Source organism: Lytechinus variegatus, chromosome 5 (genome assembly GCF_018143015.1).
Source record: "Lytechinus variegatus isolate NC3 chromosome 5, Lvar_3.0, whole genome shotgun sequence".
NCBI lineage: Eukaryota > Metazoa > Echinodermata > Echinoidea > Temnopleuroida > Toxopneustidae > Lytechinus > Lytechinus variegatus.
Genome location: NC_054744.1, coordinates 46,103,462 through 46,124,733, shown reverse-complemented (window position 1 = coordinate 46,124,733; position 21,272 = coordinate 46,103,462). Strand labels below are relative to the sequence as shown.

The 21,272-nt window shown below is 37.9% G+C and overlaps 1 long non-coding RNA gene across 1 annotated transcript; it reads left to right on the top strand.

Moving 5' to 3' along the window:
* Positions 1–1,373: 1,373 nt before the first annotated feature.
* On the top strand, positions 1,374–14,996 carry LOC121416290. The gene is made up of 3 exons (XR_005970123.1): positions 1,374–1,584; positions 13,568–13,758; positions 14,687–14,996. It is a non-coding gene; the product is annotated as an uncharacterized LOC121416290 (long non-coding RNA).
* Positions 14,997–21,272: the final 6,276 nt, after the last annotated feature.

The window sequence follows — 21,272 nt, the reverse complement described above, 5'->3', positions numbered from 1 at the left end:
CCCTCCTTTCCCTTAATTCCGTATATTTTCATTTCTATTTCATTTTCCCCATTTCTCTCCCCCCTCTTTCCTTTTTTCTGTCAATTAACTCTCCCCTAACTTCCCGGCCGCCCTCTCGACCACATTTCTCTTTTCCTTAGTTCTCTATTTTCTTTCTTTTCCACGGTCCTTTCCCTTTCCCCGTCCTCTTTCCATTTCCCTTTCCCCTTCTACCTTTTTTTTTTGGGGGGGGGGAGATAAAGACCCCTTCTGCCCCCTGCTCCAACCCATGGATGCGCTTATCCATCAGAAAACATCATGCCGCAGGAAAATTCAGTGCATGTATTTTCTTTATTTAGCATTTGTAGGGTTAGGACACCGTAAATCGAAGTTATAGGTAATGTTTTGGTCGTTGTTTTCATAAAAATGCGACACCACACTGCACGCACGTTGTGTACTATGACAAGCCAAGTGTCCGCCAGTATATTTCGTGCAAATCAAGTCATTTCGTACACAAAATATGTTTTTATTCAGACGAAAATAATTTCGTCATGACGCTGTTTTATTTCGTATACGAAATTTATTTTTTGTCACATAAAATTAATTTCGTCTCGACGAAATGCACGAAATAAATTTTGTCTAGACAAAATGTAATTACGTCCACAAACTTTATTTGGCGTGCCATACGAAATGAATTTTGATCAAACGAAATGGCGCACTAAATGTCCGATGTTTAATTCCGTCCAGTTCACGCCATTCCGTACACAAAATGTGTTTTTGTTCATATGAAAATCATTTCGTCATGACGCTGTTTTATTTCGTATACGAAATTTATTTTTTGTCACATAAAATTAATTTCGTCCGACGAAATCAATTTTCGTTGAGACGAAATGTAATTGCTCCACAAAATTTATTTCGTATGTACAAAATAAATTTTGATCCAACGAAATGGCGCCCAAAGTGTCCAATGGAAAATTCTGTATGCACACTTTGTTTTTTCACTCAAACGAAAATCATTTCGTCATGATGCAGTGTGATTTCGTATACGAAATTTATTCTGTGTCACCCTTAATCAATTTCGTCCACAAAATTCATTTCGTCCCGATGCGAAATTTATTCTGTCGACGAAATGATTTTGTGTCAAAACACAAAAAAAAATTCGTCTCCCCTGTCTATTCATTTCGTTCCGATGCGATATCTATTCCGTGGACAAAATGATTTTGTGTCAAAACACAAAAAAATTTCGTCTCCTCTGTCTATTCATTTCGTTCAGATGCGATATCCCGTCGACGAAATGATTTTGTGTCAAAACACAAAAAAAATTTCGTCTCTGTCTATTCATTTCGTTCCGTTGCGAAATCATTCCGTCGACGAAATGATTTTGTGTCAAAACACAAAAAAATTTTGTCTCCTCTGTCTGCTATGGGTCGCTGATTGCCAGCGCCTGCAGCTAGCTAGCTAGCTGTACTAAAGCTCCGGTCGGGCCGGTCACGTAGCTGTTGACGAGTTGGTGAACTTGTCTTAGCTTAGATTTCACGTTATTCATGCCTACATGAGCTGCATACAACTGCTCTAATCGCTAGGATGTGGATGGACATTGATTTAGTAAGTTCAGCTTTAAAGTTTTCGACTCAAAAATTACGTTAAAAGAGGGAAATTCGCGAATTCGTTAATCGTTACCAAACTTGCATTTGCAAAAACAATGCTAGTCCCGTGTATTCAAGTTTATGTACTGTTGTCAGTACAGCATGGGGCCGGGGAGGGTGATTTGTCTTTTCTGCACATCTGAAATGGTAATGAATTATACAGGCTGAAGATATTCCGGCCTAGATCTTAATATATAATGTAAAAACGGCATTATCGTGATATTGGGAACTACCGTTCACTTAATTAATACAGCAGCGCTTTATTTCCACCTCCATTCTCTTCGTACACAAGTGCGCATACACAAATCAACGAGTGGTTCCCAAAACCACGATTTGGCCGTAAAAACCATACTCAGAGCAAAAAAAAATGCTGAAAATTTCATCAAAAGTGGATGACAAATAAAGTTATTGAAATTATTGTACAGCTTGGCCAGCAGCCTGCATGCTGCAGTAGACGGGAATAACCGTTGTTTCTGGGGTCAGTGGGATTTATTCAACAATTTCTGACATTTTACTATCATGGTGGGTGGAGCCAACGTAGTTCAGCGCAACAACCAAAATACAGAGACTGAACTGAAGCTTTTGGTCTAGGCCCGTGGTAGAAAGCTGCCAGCCGTGTGTTTTGACTCTGGAGTTTTTCAGCATGTTTTAATTTTTAAAAATTTCTCTTTCACAGACAGCTCGCTATCATGCAGCCACCATTGGGCATTAGGGGACTTACAATCCCGGGGAGGCCACTTCCATTCACGAGTGGATACCATGCGTGACCATGGGGTCTCGAAAAGCACCCTAAACACATAATTTCCATATTCTGAAAATGCACCCCTTAACAAGTAATTACTATTGGCATGTGAAACCCTACCTCGTACAATGTGTGAGTGACCCTTAGCAAGTATTGGAAACATGCAAAACGATACTCTTGGCAAATTGTCCCTGAAATGAACCCCTAAAGTCTAAACAAGTACACAAATGTTTTATTGTTACGGGTCCTTCGGTCATCGGCTTTACCTTATTTGGTTTAATACGACCCCACCTACACCTCGCGCAAAAATCGTACTTTAAACACAAAGTGTTGGGGCAAAAGGACATCCTTTAGTTTATAAAACATTTTAATTTTGTTTTATCAGAATTCGACCCTAAACACGTAATTTTCCTCGCGAAATAGATACCCTTTTTTCATTATTTTTGTGTTTTTGACACCCTTATCACGTTATGTACGTAATGTGCACTGTCGTGAAAAAGACATCCTTTTTACGTGTTTTTTGGTCGCGCATGGTATCCACTCGTCAATGTAACTGGCCCCCGGGCTTACAATGCAAAATCCCCCCGGCCACTCACGGGGCACATCGATTTTTTGGCTTTATTTTATGAAAATACTGAAAAGAATTGAACCAAAATGGAGATTATTATTCCCTTTTGGCCTGAAATGCACCAAAATGGGAAAAAGAAACTTGAAAGGGGAAAACATGTTGGCTGTCAAGCAACTTCACTCCGTTTTTTTCCGAACTTACGTACATAAACATATGGCGATTGAGTCCCCTGTACAGATCACGCTAGAACTCGGTCTCTGTATTTGGTGAGTGGAGCCAACGTACATCATCAGAACAACCAACATAAAAGAGACCAAAGCTTTTGGTGTAGGCCCGCGGCTGCCAAGCTAGGGCAAGGCTTGGCTGTAGGCGTTGACTCTACTAGTCTAGAGTCCCCTCACTGCTCACCACAGCACTTTCTGGTGAGTAGCCATGTACAAAAGTATTTTTTTTTATTCTTAAAGGTCAAGTCAATCCCAGAGAATGAAGATTTGAATGAATAGAGAAAAATCAAACTATTTAGCATAATGCTGAAAATTTCATCGAAATCAGATGTAAAATAAGAAAGTTATGAAATTTTAAAGATTTGCTTCCTTTTCACAAAACGGTGATATGCACAACTCAGTGACAAGCAAATGAGACAGTCGATGATGTCACTCACTATTTCTTTTGTTTTTTTATAGTTTGAATTACACATTTTTCACAGATTTGACCATAAAGACCAGCTTGACTGAATAATATTAAACAATGCTAATTCAACACGTTCAGGGTGGAATTAGTCTTTATTTTACTTGACAAAGGGGAGAAAATTGGAATATTTCATGTTTCACGTGATCAAAATAGTGAGTGGTTGACGTCATCAGTCTCCTCATTTGCATACCGACCAGGATGTGCATATAACTATTTTGCTGATAACAAAATTTTTAAATGTCATAACTTTCTTATATTACATCCGATTTTGATGAAATTTTTACTATTATGTTTTTTGGATTTTTCTCTTTTTATTCAAATCAACTGTTTGTTGGGGTGGACTTGGGTGGACTTTTCCTTTAAATCAAATTCACACACACAAAAAATTGATTACTTTGGCCTGGAAAGTGACTTAGCGGGTCTCTTTCTACAGAAATAAAATGAAGCCTGATGGTGGCGCTAATAAATTTTGCAGCCTTGATTCAGGCTCGCTTCAAATTCAGCTCCTCTGTAATTATGCCCCCACAGACAAAGTCCGGAGGGGGCATTAAGCGTTACCCCATAAGCGTTGCCCCTGTCCGTCAATTCGTTCACCCCCCCTCCCACTTGTTTTCCATGCAATAAATCGAAATATTCTTGGATTTAAAAATTTTTTGGTGTGTAGGTAGATGACAGTATGACACCATAAATAATACAGGCTGAGTTTGAAATTGGAATCTGCAGGTCCAAGGTCACAGCTCATGAAATATGTGAGTTGGTTTACGCATGATGAAATATTCATCAGATTTGTAAAAAAAATGAGGGAGTGTAGGTAGATGAACCAAAATACAGGCAACACAAGTTTAGGCTACTACAAGTACAGGCTACTACAAGTTTGAATTCAGAGTCTGCAGGTAACAGATCAGAGCTCATTAAATATGCGAGTTGGTTTCCTCATGATAACTTATGAAATATTCAACAAATTAAAAAAAAAGGCAAATCTGTAGGTCAAAGGTCTAAATTTGTTCATTTTATACATATTGATTTCTGCATGATATTAAATTCAATCATATTGAATGAATTTCTGATCGCTTTAAGCAGGGGCATCATTTCAAATTTCTAGTGTTATAACTGTATCTAAATTCTTTTAATGCGCAATTCTTATAATTACTAGATTAATATGGGCACCAATGAATGAAATACTGGTACCTTCAAAAACATAATTTAAGATTATTATTGGCGGTGAAATTGAAAACACTTTTTTTTTCAAATAGTTTAAAATGATGAACACCTGGAATTAAAAAAATAGAATAAAATCTACTTATGGCGCTGTCACACCTTGGCGTTTTAGACGCGTATGCCTGACGTATCAAAATTTCTCTAAAACGTCGGCATACGCTGAACTTTGATTGTTTTTTTTCAACTCTGGGCGTTTACATGTACTTAGCGTATTCATAACGAGTTGGATGAATACATAACGTATTAGTAACTTATATCGAACGCTTCGTTAACTTATAGTAACGTATTCCAATGAATGCTTAGGGTATTGCTGGCGTACACAACTTATGCCCTATGATAGCCTAACTTACGCATAGCGCGCGGCAGCGTATCGCTGACGAACACGTGTCGTAGCCTATAAAAAGGCTGCCATACACGTTCAACTATTCAAATCACAACCGCACGATACATCACCGTATCAACACCACCGCCATGCCGAAGAAAACTCCTGTGAACCCCACCTTTATATACCAATTCCTATAAACGTCAATACGCCATTATACAGTAGCTGTAAGTTATAAACACGTTCAGTAAGTTTTGTGGTCGTCCGGAGCACGTCTTCATACGTCAATATACGTTGGAGTTAAGTTACACATACGTTCAAAGCACGTTACTCATAGCACGGGCGGATCCAGGATCTTGAAATAGGGGGGGCGCCAGCGGCGAGGGAGCGAAGCGACCGAGCGGGGGTAGGGTGTGGGAGGGGGGATACCCCCCTCCCACGGCAAGGACTTTTTCAAAAAATCATGTCCAAAAGTCGTATTTTGAGAGCACCTTTAGAAGAAAAATGCACACTTAAATCACTGTAACTTCATGAATAAAAGACACATACTGACTCATTTAGGAGCTGGTTTCCAGACAAGCGGTCATTCAAAACATACATTTGGCAAAGGCTCTTCACTTGCTTGCATCGTGTGATTGAAACGTCAAATTTAAATGATACGAAACTGAGACTTGTAATCGATATATTGTAATCAGCAAACCTATAGATTATCAAACATTAAAAATGGGGTAGGGGAGGGGGTTAATGTCACAATTTCTACTTTTTAACAATACACAATGTGTCCTCGGGACGTTTTTCCCCAGCACGAAAGTATTTTTATTCTCCCCCCAACCCCCACCCCCCCCCCGTCACATAAAATCTTCGCTCCTTACGCTGACATATAGCTGCCTATACACAGCAAACGCGGAGTGGGGTCGACTGGTGATTGAGAATATACAATTTTGCTCCTTGATAATAATTCGTTGGAATGATTGCTTCGGCGAAACTTAGTTGGGGCGCCCTGGATAATATGCCTCTGAATCTACCAGAAAGTGTAAAAGTTAGTTTACATTAAATACAAATATGTCTGACCTATACAGTGGCGTACCATGGGTCACGGCATTGGGGGGGGCATCAGCAAAAATTTTGAGTCACTTCGTGAGCGCGCGAAGCGCGCCCAGTTGCCAGGTATACTGACCTAACAGAGACATTTTAAGGACAGTGCCATTAAACGGATATTCAGACCTAAATAGGGACATTATAATCAGTCTTTTGTAACCATGATACGTACCTGTCTCGCTAAATAATGCGAGCGCAAAGCGCGAGCTGAAATTTTTTTAAATATTGACTCTCCAAACAGGAAGATTTTAAGGACTATATTTTAGGAATCCATTAAGAGTATACACATCTCACCATAGTCATCTAATGCGATTGCCCATAAGCGCTTGCTTATTTTGTTAGAATTACATCTAAACATGCACATAAAGCACTTGTAATCATGATTAACATACCCATCTCACTAATCAAATCTTGCGAGCGCGAAGCGCGAGCTGAAAATTTAGGAAATTCAGACCTGAAGGGGGGCATTTTAAGGCTTATTTGTAGGAATTCACGAAGACCATACGTAGTTCACTAACCAAATGATGCGAGTGCGAAGCGCGAGCTGAAAATTTTTGATATTCAGATCAGAAAAAGGGACATTTTAAGGACTGATTCTACGAATTCATGGAGAGCAGACATATTACACAAAGCCACTACTGCGAACGTAAGCACGGACAGGAAATGATTTATATTAAGACCTTAAATGGGGCCATCACTTTTAAGTAGTCATGAAAAAGAAGCACACTATTGTACATAAAACAATAATAACTCGAAGTGCGAGGAAATACATTTGGCAGTTTGTTGTATATTGACTTGAAAACGGGAGGTTTTATAGTATAACAGGATTATATATCTCGGTAAACAGACAATGCGAGCACCAGGAACAATGAAGACATAGGCCCTATGCAAATTATGTTTCATAAAGTTATGAAAAAAAATGTTTCTTATGTAATATAACATAATTATGATATAATATAACATTATAATGAACAATAATGTCTTCTTTTCCACTACGTTTCTCTCCCTTTCTTCCTCTTTTTCTCCTTTTCCCCGTTTTTTTTTTTTTGGTCAGCCGATTGGGGGGGGGGGCACGTGCCCCCCATGCCCCCCCCGTAGTTACGCCACTGGACCTATACATTTCAGTGAACAGTCAGTCGGCAAGCCCTGAAAAAGTGGCTTCTTTTATCCAAGTGATATTCATGAATAGAGGGTTTTTGCATAGTTAATGAGCTTGGTGCGAACCAAAACACCTCTTTTTATTCGGCCATTGCTGCTCTAAATATTGACCAAATTTAATGTTTTTGGTATCTTTGTAAAGAAGAAGAATCATTCTTTTAGGTCATGTGTTTGGACTTTTAAAAGAATGTTGTAATATAGGGAAAACTTGTGATATAAAACATGAAACAAAATAACTTTTTTCATGCAACAAAAGTTGTTGTTTTCAAACTTAATTTCTGTTTGAGCACAAATGATTTTTAGATCATGATGAAGCTGAAGATCTAAGCTTTAATATGATATAATTTGTATAAGAAGATGTATTTTAGATGGGTCAGCAGCCAGCTTTTCATAGGCCAAGTACATTCAGCAGCTCAAAAACAAGAATACTGCGCTCTGATTGGTCATACAGACCACACACCCACGCAAATTCCAATGTTCCCCACACTGGGCCTCTGCAAGGTCACACTCACCATGTGGTAATCTCTTCAAATTACCCGCGCCTGTTGTTGTGAAAACATTATTCAGCCAATCAGAACTCTGGATTTTATGTGACTCAGAAATCTCGTCTTGCATCTTTATGGAAAAAGCTGGCTGCTGACCCATCTAAAAGATGCCACATATCAAGAGTGACTTTGTAAGAAAGTTAAGAGTTTGAGCTTTCTGATGATATAAATAATGTTGGTACCTAAAACACAAAATGTTGCACAATTTGCAAGTGAAAACAGAGGAAGAAAATTCTGTTTGATGCATCTTTTCATGTGAAAAATTAACTTATTTATCAAAATATTTCATTCAAAAGAAATGACCAATATATAAAAGTAACATCTACTCTTCCCCATGGAACAAAAATAATCAATTTTACTCAAGGAGAAAGTGGTTAAATTCTTTGAGAAAGAAAGTCTCACAATTCACGAGATTTTGCAGGAACATGAATTCAGCCACGAGAGGACTTGGATAAATCTTGCCCATTTGCTCATTAACTCAGGGGCTTGCCGACTGACTGTGAAAACGTACATGACCAAGGCAGAATGATAATACTGCGCACGTGGCGCCCGATATAGGGCTTCATCTTTGAGTGAAGAATAATCTCGGGGATAGACATTATCATTCGCATCGTTGACACTTTCTCTCGCGATCTGTTACTTACAATTTACATGTATTTGCCATAAAGACGGACAAACGCATGTTACAAAAAACACAAAATTTCGGGAAAAAATGATATCCAATCCAACATCTTCACACTGGTCACTGCACTGTACTGCAACTCCCGATTACAAGTGGTGCAACTTTCCAACCAATCGACTTGCGCGCCCTGGAATTCCGGAATTTACATATTGCAATACAGTATGACAGAGGTGCATTTGTGCGAACACAAAGGCCATGAGCGTAAGTTGAAATATAGTTTTGACTAGATCTAGCCCTTGAAATTGACTACATTGTACCAATCCAGTAAATATAACCATAAAACGCTGCAATATAAAAAAAAATCCGGCGAAAATAGGGGGGGCGCGCGCCCGGGGCGCCCCCCTCTGGATCCGCCACTGCATAGGTTAGAAGTAAGTTTTAGGGTACGCTGGACATTATCTCGACGTACATCGACTTATGAGTAACTTACGAGTAACGTGTGTCAACGTGTATCAACGATAGCGTAAATTGCCTACAACTTATGGCCCGCGTATGCGGGACGTATGAGCCATACGCTGGCATGCGTTGAAAAATTTTGTGCTTGCACAAAATTTTTCGACGACCTCGCCGTATGACGACGTATACCAGCGTGTTTTAGCGTACTCTTGACGTATGCAAAACTTACCCGTAATGTATTCGAAGTACGCCAGCGTATTCGCCAAATTCCTCATACGTCGGGCATACGCTGTCTAAAACGCCAAGGTGTGACAGCGCCATTACCTTGAACAAAACCAGCAGTACAAGCTTTGTTCGTTATGTCAATAATACAGTCTTCTAAAGTCTATACAATGAAAAGATTGGACACTCTAAGGACTTCGCTTAATACTATGCGTCGATTTGCTTTAAAATAGTCAAGGTGCCTATTCTTTGCCGTGTGTCTTTGATATGAATATAAATCACATGCCTTCTTTAGGCCACAAATTGATTATGCGGTTCTACAGGCAGCGACGTGAAGAGAAGGAAAAGATGAGGAACAGAGTGCTCAAATGGTCACCAAAGGGACTTCATTCGTGCAATTGCATGGAAGTGTTTCATCTGGATACAGGAATCTCCAAAGAAGTGGAAAGATTAGCTCATAAAGAGATTTTCATGTGTCGTGCTTTGATTTTCCTGTGAACGGAGGCATGCAGTGAACCCTCGAGTGGCCTAGTCCTCAGTCTATGCCATAAACATGAATACTCACTAGGTGGGCTGATGTCACATTCCCACTTTCCTAATGTTATTACACGAAATCATAATTGCTTCATTTTTCATGCTCATGTGTAAATGATTTGTCTCCATTATAATTAAATAAGTTACAGTAATAACTAATTAAATGCACTAAATCAGTTGTCAATTCAATTATGACCTGTAATTTCTTTTTTAATAAACCTAATTTCATATAAAATACATAAGAACAAGTGGGGGTATGATATCAGTTTGCTCACTGAATATTCATGAAGACATGCTTACATCTGTTTCATTGGAATAATGCAAATATTAAAATTCAATATCCGATTTTGATCAAATTTCTAGCATTAATTGCTTTGTGAATTTTACTCTATTTTGGAGATGAGGTCAATGATGAGTATCTTCAGCCTGGAGCATCCCTTTATCATGTTGGTAGTGGAACACCTAAGTACCTTCTAGGCAGGGCCAGAGGCAAGACTTCGAGATTCTTTCTAGAATTTATTTACATCCTGGATAGAAATACATTAGGCTTTTCTAGTAATGATTTGGGGATGAAGGAATGGAGATGTGGCTGAGAATTCGAGTGTGGCAAAATGATTCTGTTTGGTTTGGCTTGTTGCAATTTCTGCAGGAATTATAATCATGGATCGTCAGGTCAACATAATGAAACACTAGGAGGTGATCAAATGAATTGATTTTTGTATATAGAAATACTGTTTTTACAAGACAAAGTGAACAACGAACCTCATTTTGTTTTCGGAAAAACGAACCTTATTTCGTTTTCGGATTAACGAACCTTTGGAACAATGAACCTCATATCGTTTTTGGATTGTCGAACCTTCGGAACAATGAACCTTATTTCGCTTTCGGATTAACGAACCTTCGGAATATCCAAACCTTCGGAAAAACGAAGCTTCGGAATTACGAATGTATACGAAATTAATAACAAGTTTTGATAATAATACATCACAAAACCATTCATTTTGAATTGGTAGAATAATTGAATGATTATTCAGAAAAGTGGCACCTTTATTATAGTTTCACTCTGCTATGCAGGTGAGACAAAAAAGGAGAGAAGGGAAACAAAAAATTTGTGCATTTTCATTTATTTACAGTCAGACTGCAGGTCCCAAGAAAGTGGCTTCTTTCATCCAAGTGATATTCATGACTTGAGTTGTTTTGCATATTTAATGAGCTTGATGCAGACCAAAACACCTCTTTTCATTTGGTCATTGCTGCTCTAATTGTGCATCGAATTTCATGAATTTGGTACCATTGTAAAGAAGAAGAATAATTCTTTCAGGTCATGTGTTTGGATTGATTCAAAGATTTTGTAATATAGGTTAAAATTTTGATCTAAAATATCCTACAAAGTAAATATTTTCACCTGACAAAAGCTGCTATTTTCACACTTTATTTATGTTTGAGCCCAAATGATTTTTATATCATGATAAAGCTGAATATGTATGCTTTGAAATGATATAGGTTTCAAAATAAGAATTGGTTTAATCGGGTCAAGATCAAGTACATAAAGCAGTTTGAAAACAAGAATACTGCACTCTGATTGGTCAAAGAGACCACCCAGTGGCAAATTCCAACGGTTCCAGTGCCTGGGTTCGTGGGAAGGTCACACTTCCCATGTGGTAATCTCAAATACCCCGCGCCTGTTGTTCTGTGAACCTTATCCAGCCAATCAGGACTCTGGATTTCATGCAAGTACAAAATTTCAGAAATCTTGTCTTGTACCTTGGTGGGAAAAGTGTGAACTTGACCCGATTAAAAGGTGCCGCACATCAAGAATGGCATTGTGAGAAAGTACAAAAGTTCAGCTTTATGGTGATATAGATATCATTGAGGCTCAACATAAAAAGTTTTGCACAATTTGCAAAAGAAAACAGAGGAAGAAAATTCAGTTTTGAGGCACACTTTCAGGCCAGAAATTTACTTATTTAACAAAATATTGTATACAAAATAAATGACCAATATGAAAGAGTAACTCTTACTCTATCTGATGGTGCAATAATATTTCATTTAACTTGAGGTTAAAACAGGTAAATTCTTAGAAAAAGAAAATCTCACGAATCATGAGATTTTGCAAGGAGGAGGATTCAGCCACGAGATGATTTGGATGAATCTGGCCTTTTTTGCTCATTAGCATAGGGACCTGTGGTCTGACTGTTTAGGCTTATTCATTTTCAATAGTCACAGCAGTTCACAGGTGCTGCCATATATGGTAACTATTATATCAGTGCTAGCCAGCAGCTTGCGAAGGAAAGTCAGTTTCAAAGTAATTGCTTCAGTGGTGTACAGATGAAGGGGGGGGGGGGGCTTTGGGTGCTTGCTCCCCCCCCCCTGCCTCCTACAAAAAAATCATGACCAAGAAAGGGGAAGAGAATATGGTGAAATACATTATTCAGAATATTGTGCTTTAATTGGATTTTTATAAATAAAACAAATTCTAAATTTTTGCTCGCTCACAAATAAAAAAAAATGCCCAATATGCCATTATCTAGCCACTTCAAAATCTTTGGCTCACTCTGCCAATGATTTGTTTCATCACACTTCTAGGCAAATGCTTTTATATAGAATACACTATTTCTCATGATTCCATTGTTTATATAATATGGCTTTGTGGAATTGTTTGGGGTCTAGAATTACTTCATTAATATGCAATTTTATTAAAATCACAAAAACTGCAAGTTCTTTTTTTCTCCTAATAATCAGAGGCGAAATGAGCCAAAAATTTTGAGGGGTTCAGATATGTCGTATCGGGCAAAATTCAATAAAAGTTGTGAGCGAGGAAGATTTTTCATTTAAAAAAAAATCAAATTTTGTAGCTTGACATGAAAATATACAAAAAATGTTATATTTCATTTTTCTCTCTTTTCTTTTCTTTCCTTTTTTAGTCTTTTTTTTGAGGGGGGGGACCATCCCAAGCTCCCCCCATCTGTTTACCTCTGTCTATATCACTGTTATATTGTTGTCATTATTTGATGACTAATTTCATAGAAACGACTGATTCAGAAAAATATTAAATACAGCCTTTCGTGAAAAGCTGTCCCGGTTGTCTCAAAAATGTGCGTTTATTTGTCTGCCCTCCATCAACCCACCCTATTTCAAGAAAAGCTCCCAGCTTTCTCGAAATGGTGCGGCCATCCCAGCTCTGCGAAGACAGACGATGGTAACAAGCCAACAGTTTATGATACAGTATATTTTGATGGTATCATAAAAACCTATATAATTATCATTATTTTATGAAGAAAGCCTGTATGGTTTATTTACGTTAACTATTAAAATTCTCTATCTGGGGGTACCCATCTCAACGTCCGTATGACATTTTTTTTAGTCACGAAATGAATTAGTGATAATTTCATTTTCTCAGTAATTTAATGCCCAAGTCTACATGGTGTTACCATGTTTGATGCATATTTTGCCTCTGTTATTATCTTGATTGGATTTATTTCCAGATTCTTCACAATAAATGCAAGTTTTATCATAATATTAGTTCTGAAAATTGACTAAGGCAGTAAGGCTTCATCTCTTATGTATTTTCTACCGATAGTATCGATATAACGATATCAATGGATTCTGGTTAAAAATCCTTTTGGGTTAAGATTGGAACTAACTCTGTAGATAAAGATATAGACTAACTTGTCCAGGTGTTGAGAAACGGGCCCCTGCTAAGTAAGCCTAGAGTTTTCTTAATTATGTGTAATTGATCTCATGGCATTCGTTTACATTTGCTGCAGATTCCCATTCAGCAATTGGACTGAACCTGTACTGTAACACAGTATGGATGAGCTTCATTGAATTCCTCCAAGAGCTCTGTACTCTGTTCTGATCATTTTGAAGATGCTTGCTTGACAGAACTGGGCAAACGATTCGTCTTAGACAGGATGCTGTCCCAACCATATTTGATATCCCCCCTCGTCTTCAGAAGGTACAGTAGATTAATATCATACATGTGTTCTAAAGAAACATATTTTCTGTACTATCATCTACCTTTGGTTTGACAGGACAATGTTTTAAACATTCCATTTTCAGTAGCCAAAGAGAGATAAAGAATTATATATTCGGGAGGGTAACCATAGACCTGGGCCTATATTGTGTATTTAAAGTAAACGCTTACTCAATAATCAAACAAATTAAAAATTTGGTTTAGCCCTACATAATTAGCCTGGGCTACTTTGAAATTGCATGGCGAAGGATGCATCGCTGATTTTTCAGACTCTATTGAAATTTATTTTAAATAAATTAATTTATGCATAGAGAATTCTCTGCTGTACAGGTAAGTCTCCAAATAATTCCCAAAGGTCTATAGTTTCTATCAAATGTGCACCTAAAAAAATGGTAAATCAAATTTCTATTATGTATTTTATTGTTTCTATAATTTCTTTGTTTCAGGGCCTTAAGTGTTTTGTTTTTTCTGAAGGGATTTCCATTGGATTAAATTTATATACAAAATAACGTTTTTGAGCATTATTTGGTCCAACATGAACTCATAAATGTTGCGTATCTGGGTGTTGCGAATTTGGTCCCAAAAGTTCTGCGAGACTTGAACCAAAAAACATCATGAGGACTTGTTTCTCAGTGTGGACTTATTGCAAAAAACTGTGGAGGGGGCGTATTAAGCCCTCCCCCCTTTGGGGCCAGATAGGGTTAATATATCATCATAAATATTAAAAAAACATGTTTTTCTTGCTGCAAGTCGGAGGAAAAGTATTGATTTCTAAATTAATATTATTCTTCATGTACTATTGAATATTAATTTGACAAATTCAAAGTTATCTTTCAATTCTTGTATCTCTGTTTGTTCAATATTTCTTTTTTTCTGAAATGTTTCTTTTTTAAAATTCACTCTTCTACAGAATTCACACAAGCCAGGGAAACCCCCGGAAGAAAGACGTTTCGATTCAGCGAACAACCTCCCAGATACTGCAAAGACACCTGTACCAAAGTCCTCAGCACTTTCATTTCTCAAGGACCACTACTACTCAATACCAGAAAGTCCAGGAGGGGTAAAGTGGAAGTTAACAACAATAATGGACTTTATTAAAAACTTGGAGAAGAGGCTGGAGACCACACAGAAGTGTAGATTACATGTACTTGCTGTTAAGTTTGGACAAACCTGACTTGCACAACTTTACAACAAATAATTTACGCTATGTGCATTCTGATTATTTAGCATAGCTCAATGAAATAGTTTATCACTGGGCATGTAACAAAAGTGAATTCATTAAATTTGAACGTGTTGCAAAAATGATGTCTTACAGTAAATTCATTCTGGCTTAGAATGTCGGAAGAGAAAAAAGTTTGTGAAAAGAAGGAATGACGGCAAGCTTACTGAAGAATAGAACAGGATAGAGCAAGGGAAACTTAAAGGTCAACTTCACCCAAAAAAAATTTTGATTTGAATAAAAAGAGAAAAATAAAACAAGCAAAACACTGAAAATTTGATTGCAAATTTGATGTAAAATGAGAAAGTTCTGATCCAATCCAATCCAAAAGTCATTTGATATAGCGCCTTTTCCTTTCGGTTACAAAGCGCTGCACACACACTACTCCATATTTGTTTTGGCCACTAAAACAACTGTTCTACACCTGAGAATGATCGGTCTAGTCCATGCAATTAATTGTCCACTTAGCAGAATAGATGGGATTTAATGGCCTTCTTGAATTGTTCAACAGAGGAGGCCATCTGCACTGCAGCTGGTAGGTGATTCCATAGTTTTGCAGCAATCACAGGAAAGGACGTTTCACTCGCACGTCTCTTGGAAAGGCGTTGAGTGAGCCAGATTGACGAAGATGAACGAGTAGTACGGACTTGAGAACGACGAATGAGAATGTTATCGATGTACTCCGGGCTTCTGTGGTTGAGCGACTTGAAGACTAGCAGCAAAATTTTGAAGGCTATCCTCTGTCTCACCAACAAATGGAGTTCCAGTCGGAGAGGTTCTGTGCGAGTCCGAAGGGGAGCAGAGAAGACAAGCCTAGCGGCAGAGTTCCGTAGTCTCTGAAGTCGGTCTAAGTCTTTCTGGCTAAGAACGCTGAAGAGACTATTGCAGTAGTCCAGTCTGGAAAGAACAAGAGCCCTGACAGCAGCATGACATGTTTGCTTGTCAATAAAACGTCTCACTCTCCAGAGGTTACGAAGATGAAACTTGACGTTTCTGCAGACCAAGGTGACGTGATGGCTGAGATTTGCAGAAGGCTCAAATGTTATACCAAGATTGCGAACAGACTTACAAGGCTGGAAAGATTTCTCGTTAATTGTCAGTCTGACATCCTTCATGAGATCAGATGATAAATGATGTGGCGAAGCAGAGACAAAGATTCAGTCTTTGCATCATTGAGTTTGAGCTTGTTTGCCTTCATCCAGTCATGGATTTCAGTGATACAGCAGCTAAGTTTGTGAATAGCATTATCAACTGCCACTGGATCCGTTGGAACAAACTGCATACATGTGGAAGGAAACATCATGAGATCGAAGGATATCTCCAATTGGACGAACATAGAGTGTAAACAACAGTGGGCCGATGACGGAACCTTGCGGAATGCCGTAGTTCAATGTATGTGGTCTGGAAAACTGACCCGACACAATTTTAAAATTTAGCTAAATTAAAAAAACAAGAGTTAAATGCACATTCTGGTCGGTATGCAAATGAGGAGACTGATGATGTCATCCACTATTTCTTTTGTTATATTTCTCCTCGTCATGTTTAACAAACTTTTATTCCTCTCTGATCATGTGGAATTAGCATTATTCAATACTATATGGTTCAGTAAAGTTTGCCCTTATTGTCATATCTCTAAATAATGAAATATCGTATAATTCAAACAATAAAAAACAAAATAAAGAGTGAGTGAGGGACATCATCGACTGTCTCATTTGCATGTCACTGAGTTGTGCATATTATTTTTTTTTTATGAAAAATAAGTGAAAGTTTGAAATGCCATATCTTATTAGACATGCGATTTTGATGGAATTTTTAGTGTTATGCTAGTTTGATTTCTCTCTATTTAATTGAACCAACATTTTTCTGGGGTAGACTTGACCTTTAATAATGAGCTGTTTGATAGAGAAAAAAAGATGAATTGAGATTGAGGGTGATAGACAAAGAGAGACAGGTGTGGAGGAGCCTTTGATTAATGCCCGAGAAAGCGAACATTAGGCCTACCATATTTTTTTTTTTTGTATTTCTAAAACTGTGTATGTTGTATGAAATGAAATGGGTATAATCCTTTAGTAAGATACACTCATTCACAGAATATTGACTTAAAAGAAAAAAACCCAAATATTTTACTGATTTTCTACTGATCAGAGACTCATATCCAAAGTACCCCCCCCCCCTTAACTTCAAGGTATTGGAGAGAGATGTTGAATGTGACGTGGCCAACTGCAGAAAAAATGCAGGGGGAGCCAAACATTTTTGGGATATGTTCAAGGGAGTGAAGCGACTGAGCAGAAAAATTATTCTGGGGATATTTGAGAGAGCGAAAAGACTGAGAACAAATGGAGGGGCCAAGATATTTCGAGAATATGTGAGAGGGAGCAAAGTGACCAAACAGAAGTAAAAAAGTAAAAGGAAAGAGGGACAAAAATTGTTGTGTTTGTGAGGAAGCAAAGCATCCGATCAAATAAACAGAAAGCAGGTCAGGCAAAATATTTTCGAATTTGTGCTGGTGAGCGACACATTCACTCCTGAGCAATAGGGACTTGTTTAAAAATGGCATAGGAATTATGCGTTTTCTAAGCACAATACGGTAGAATTTAAGCTTTGTGAGAGTTAAATTCTGAATGAACTGTATTGGTAGCTAAGACATGCGCAGAGGATTATTTGTCTTTATCCATTTTTATTTTCCACATTTGTCTTTTGTTTGACTTTATTCTCCAGGGGGGGAACCCCAGTTCCTGTGGATGCCAATGGGGCGGGGTCTTGGAATAGTTTGAAAGGGTGAACCTTAACTTTAAAGATATCAAAGAGAGAGAAAGAATTGTAAAATGAAAATGAATGAAAGCAAAGAGAGGTGGAGAGAGTGAGAAAACAGGTGAACTTTCGAGGGGCATTAAAAAGTCTCAGATTAAAAACATTTTTGTTTTTGTAATTGATTATTTATTTCTTGTTTTATTTACTCGGTCAATCAAAATATTTTGGAAAATGTCTGCAAGGGAGCGACACATTTACTCCCGAGCGAAAGGGACTTGTTTTAGGAAATATGCAATTTCTAAGAATGGTAAACACATGATGTAAAGTAAATTGCCAATTCGTCTACTGCCATTTAGTCCACACACCACATAGTCTACCTTCATTCGGTCTAATGCCTTTTTGTCCACCACCCATTTCGTCCAATAGCAGCTTCGTCTACCACCCATTTGGTCTAATTTTATGTAGGCTTATGCCAACTCGTCTATTAATCAGTTCGTCCAATTCTAAAATCGCTCAATTGTCATTTAGACTAATAGCCAAATAGCCAATTGGTGCAATAGCCATGTTGTCTAATACAAATAAGATGCATTATCCGAGGGGGCGAAATGACTTCTTAAATATACTTTGAAATTATTGAAGATAAAAAAGAAAACATATAACTAGGCCTACTGTCAGGAATGGAATGATGCAGTACAGCATACAGCATCCCACACGCTCTCTCTACTACATAACGCTCACAAAAAGGGGAATGGGAGTGGTTAAAAATGTTAAAATTGGAATAGGGTCCTTTGATTTGGAATTTTCCCTTTCTTGATAATCATCATTCATGATAATCATCATTCATCATATAACTGATAATATTAATAAATAATTGTAATTCACGATAGTACTAATAAATAAATGTACTATAATAATGATAATAGCTTTTGACGGTACCCAAAAAATTAAAAGAGAAAAAAGTGGGAAAGGAGGGGAAGAACATGACATAAGAACACAAAATGTATTACAATGGAGCTGAAAAAGTTTACTTTTACGTTTAAAAAAAATCAAACGACAGGTGTAAATTAATAACAAATCACAAGAGCAACAGGATGATCGAGTCAGCAATACACAGGCACCGAACTAGAAGGGCTGCTAGTAGTAGACTATTCCTATTTGATTATAGACAAAATGAATATTGGACCTATTGATGATTAGACCAAATGATTGTTAGAAAAAATGGGTTGAGACTAAGTGACAGTGGATCAACTGCAGTTGGACCAAATTGAACATAGACAAAATGAAAGTAGACTAATTGGTCATTGGCCCATTTGCCCTTAGACCAATTGGCAAATGGACTTAATGGTAATAGACATACTGTAATGAAAATTGGACCGTGACAAAATGGCAAAAATTGTAATTAGACAAAATGAAAATAGACGAAATGGTTATTAGACCAACTAGCTATTGGACATAATGGTAATTGGAAGATTTGGGAAACAACTGATTTTACAAGAAATGACATACCATTTGGTGAGTGGGCAAAATGGCAGTGGATGAAATGGCAATAAACCTACTGTAGGCCTACGGTAGAATTTAGGTGTTTTGAGAGTTAAATTCTGAATGAACTGCTTTTGCTGGTAAGACATGCACCAAGGATCTGTTTCTTTTATCCATTTTATTTTCCACATTTGTTTTGTTTGATTTCAGTTTTCAGGAGGAAGCCCCCCCCCCCATCCTGTGGAAGCCAATGGGGCTGGGGCTTAGAATAGTGCAAGATAGAGAGGGTAAACCTGAACTTTAGATATCAAAAGACAAACAAAGAATTGTAAAATGAAAATGAATGAAACAAAGACAGATAGAGAGAGAGAGAGTGGGTGAACTTTCGAGGGGCATAGGAAAGTCTGAGATTAGAAACAACGTTTTTGTTTATTTTTTTATTCATTTATTCTGTTTTCTTTACCCAGGGTAGACTCTTGAGTACAAAACTGCTTTACAAGAGAGCACTGCACATCTACATGTATTTATCAGCATTAATCCCATCTAGGCCTGGGGGCCTCGGAGGCCCCCCCCCCCCCCTCAACGAATCGCGTGATATTTTCGTCGTGCGAAATTTTCTGACCGCGCCGCTCGCTGACTTTTTACTTTCAAGTCTTGCGCAACTTTTGAGACCAATTTTGCGTCACCCGGGTACATGGTTCCGAAATTACGCAACATTATGTAAGTGCATGTCAGACCGAAAATTGCTCAAAAATTGTGTTTTCAACCAAAATTCATAAATGTATGATTATTTTTAGTTTTTCTAGTCTAAATGTATTCATTTTATGCTTTTTATGATCACAGAAGAGTCCCCAACAAATTTCATTGAAAAAACAATGAAAAACAAAAGGTAAAAAAAAAAACAAAGAAATACATAAGAAATTGCAATAAACAACATAATACATAAGAAAATGATTTGATATCACAATTTCTTTCATGTACACTTGCTAAGGACACCACAAAGAGTTTCTATACCAAAAATTAGTACATTTGGAGCTTTATTTAGGGAGTTAAAGGGAAAAGTATGATTTCGCATACTAATTACGCATAAATTAGCGTAATAACTTAATAGCGATTCGCATGAAATAAATTACTATACAGTCTTGTAGATTATGCTCCAGGCAACCCGCGTGCCGATTTTCCGCGCGGTCGACGGCTGAGATCTTGGGGGGGGGGCCTGGGAGCCCCCCCCCCCGCGGCCATAGGAACTCCAAAAATACCCAGGCCTAGATAGGGTTAATGGTTTACATAATTTCTAAAATTTGCGCAAAGCTCTGGCTGAAAATGTGTGATATTCCAACCAGAAATATTGGCATTTTAAGTGTATAAGCCCCTGCCACCCACAGGAGGGCAGAGGGGGCCTTCCTGCCTATGCTATTTTAAAACAAGTCCCTCCTGCTCGGAGTGAACGAGTCGCTCCCTCACACATATTCAAAAATATTTTGACTAACCTGCCTTTCTTTTTGATCGGTTGCTTTGCTCCTTCACATACCCTAACAATTTTTTTCTCCTCTACATTTTCTTCTGCTTGGTCACTTCGCTCCCTCTGACATATTCCCAAAATATATTGGCCCCTGCATTTTTCATATATCCCTAAATAATTTTCTGCTCTGTCGCTTCGCTCCCTTGCACATTTCACAAAAATGTTTTGCCCCCTCCCCCTGCATTTTTTTTTTCTGCAGACATCCATGTCCAGTCCAAACTCTCTATCTCTTTCTCAAATACCTTGGACTGATGGGGAGGGGGGGGGGGTTGCTTTGGATATGAGAGTGACTGAACAGTTGAAAATCAGTGAAATATTTGGCTTTTTTTCTTTTGTTAGTATTATCTGTGCGAGTGTATCTTACAAACAGTTTATACCAATTTCATTATATAAGACATACAAGTATTCTGAGAAATACCAACAGAAACAAGTGGAATGCCTCTGGCCTTCTCTCGCCTGCATTACGCGATTCGATATAGCAGTAGTACTGACTTTGAAAACAGCTAGTACATTATTCACAAAAGA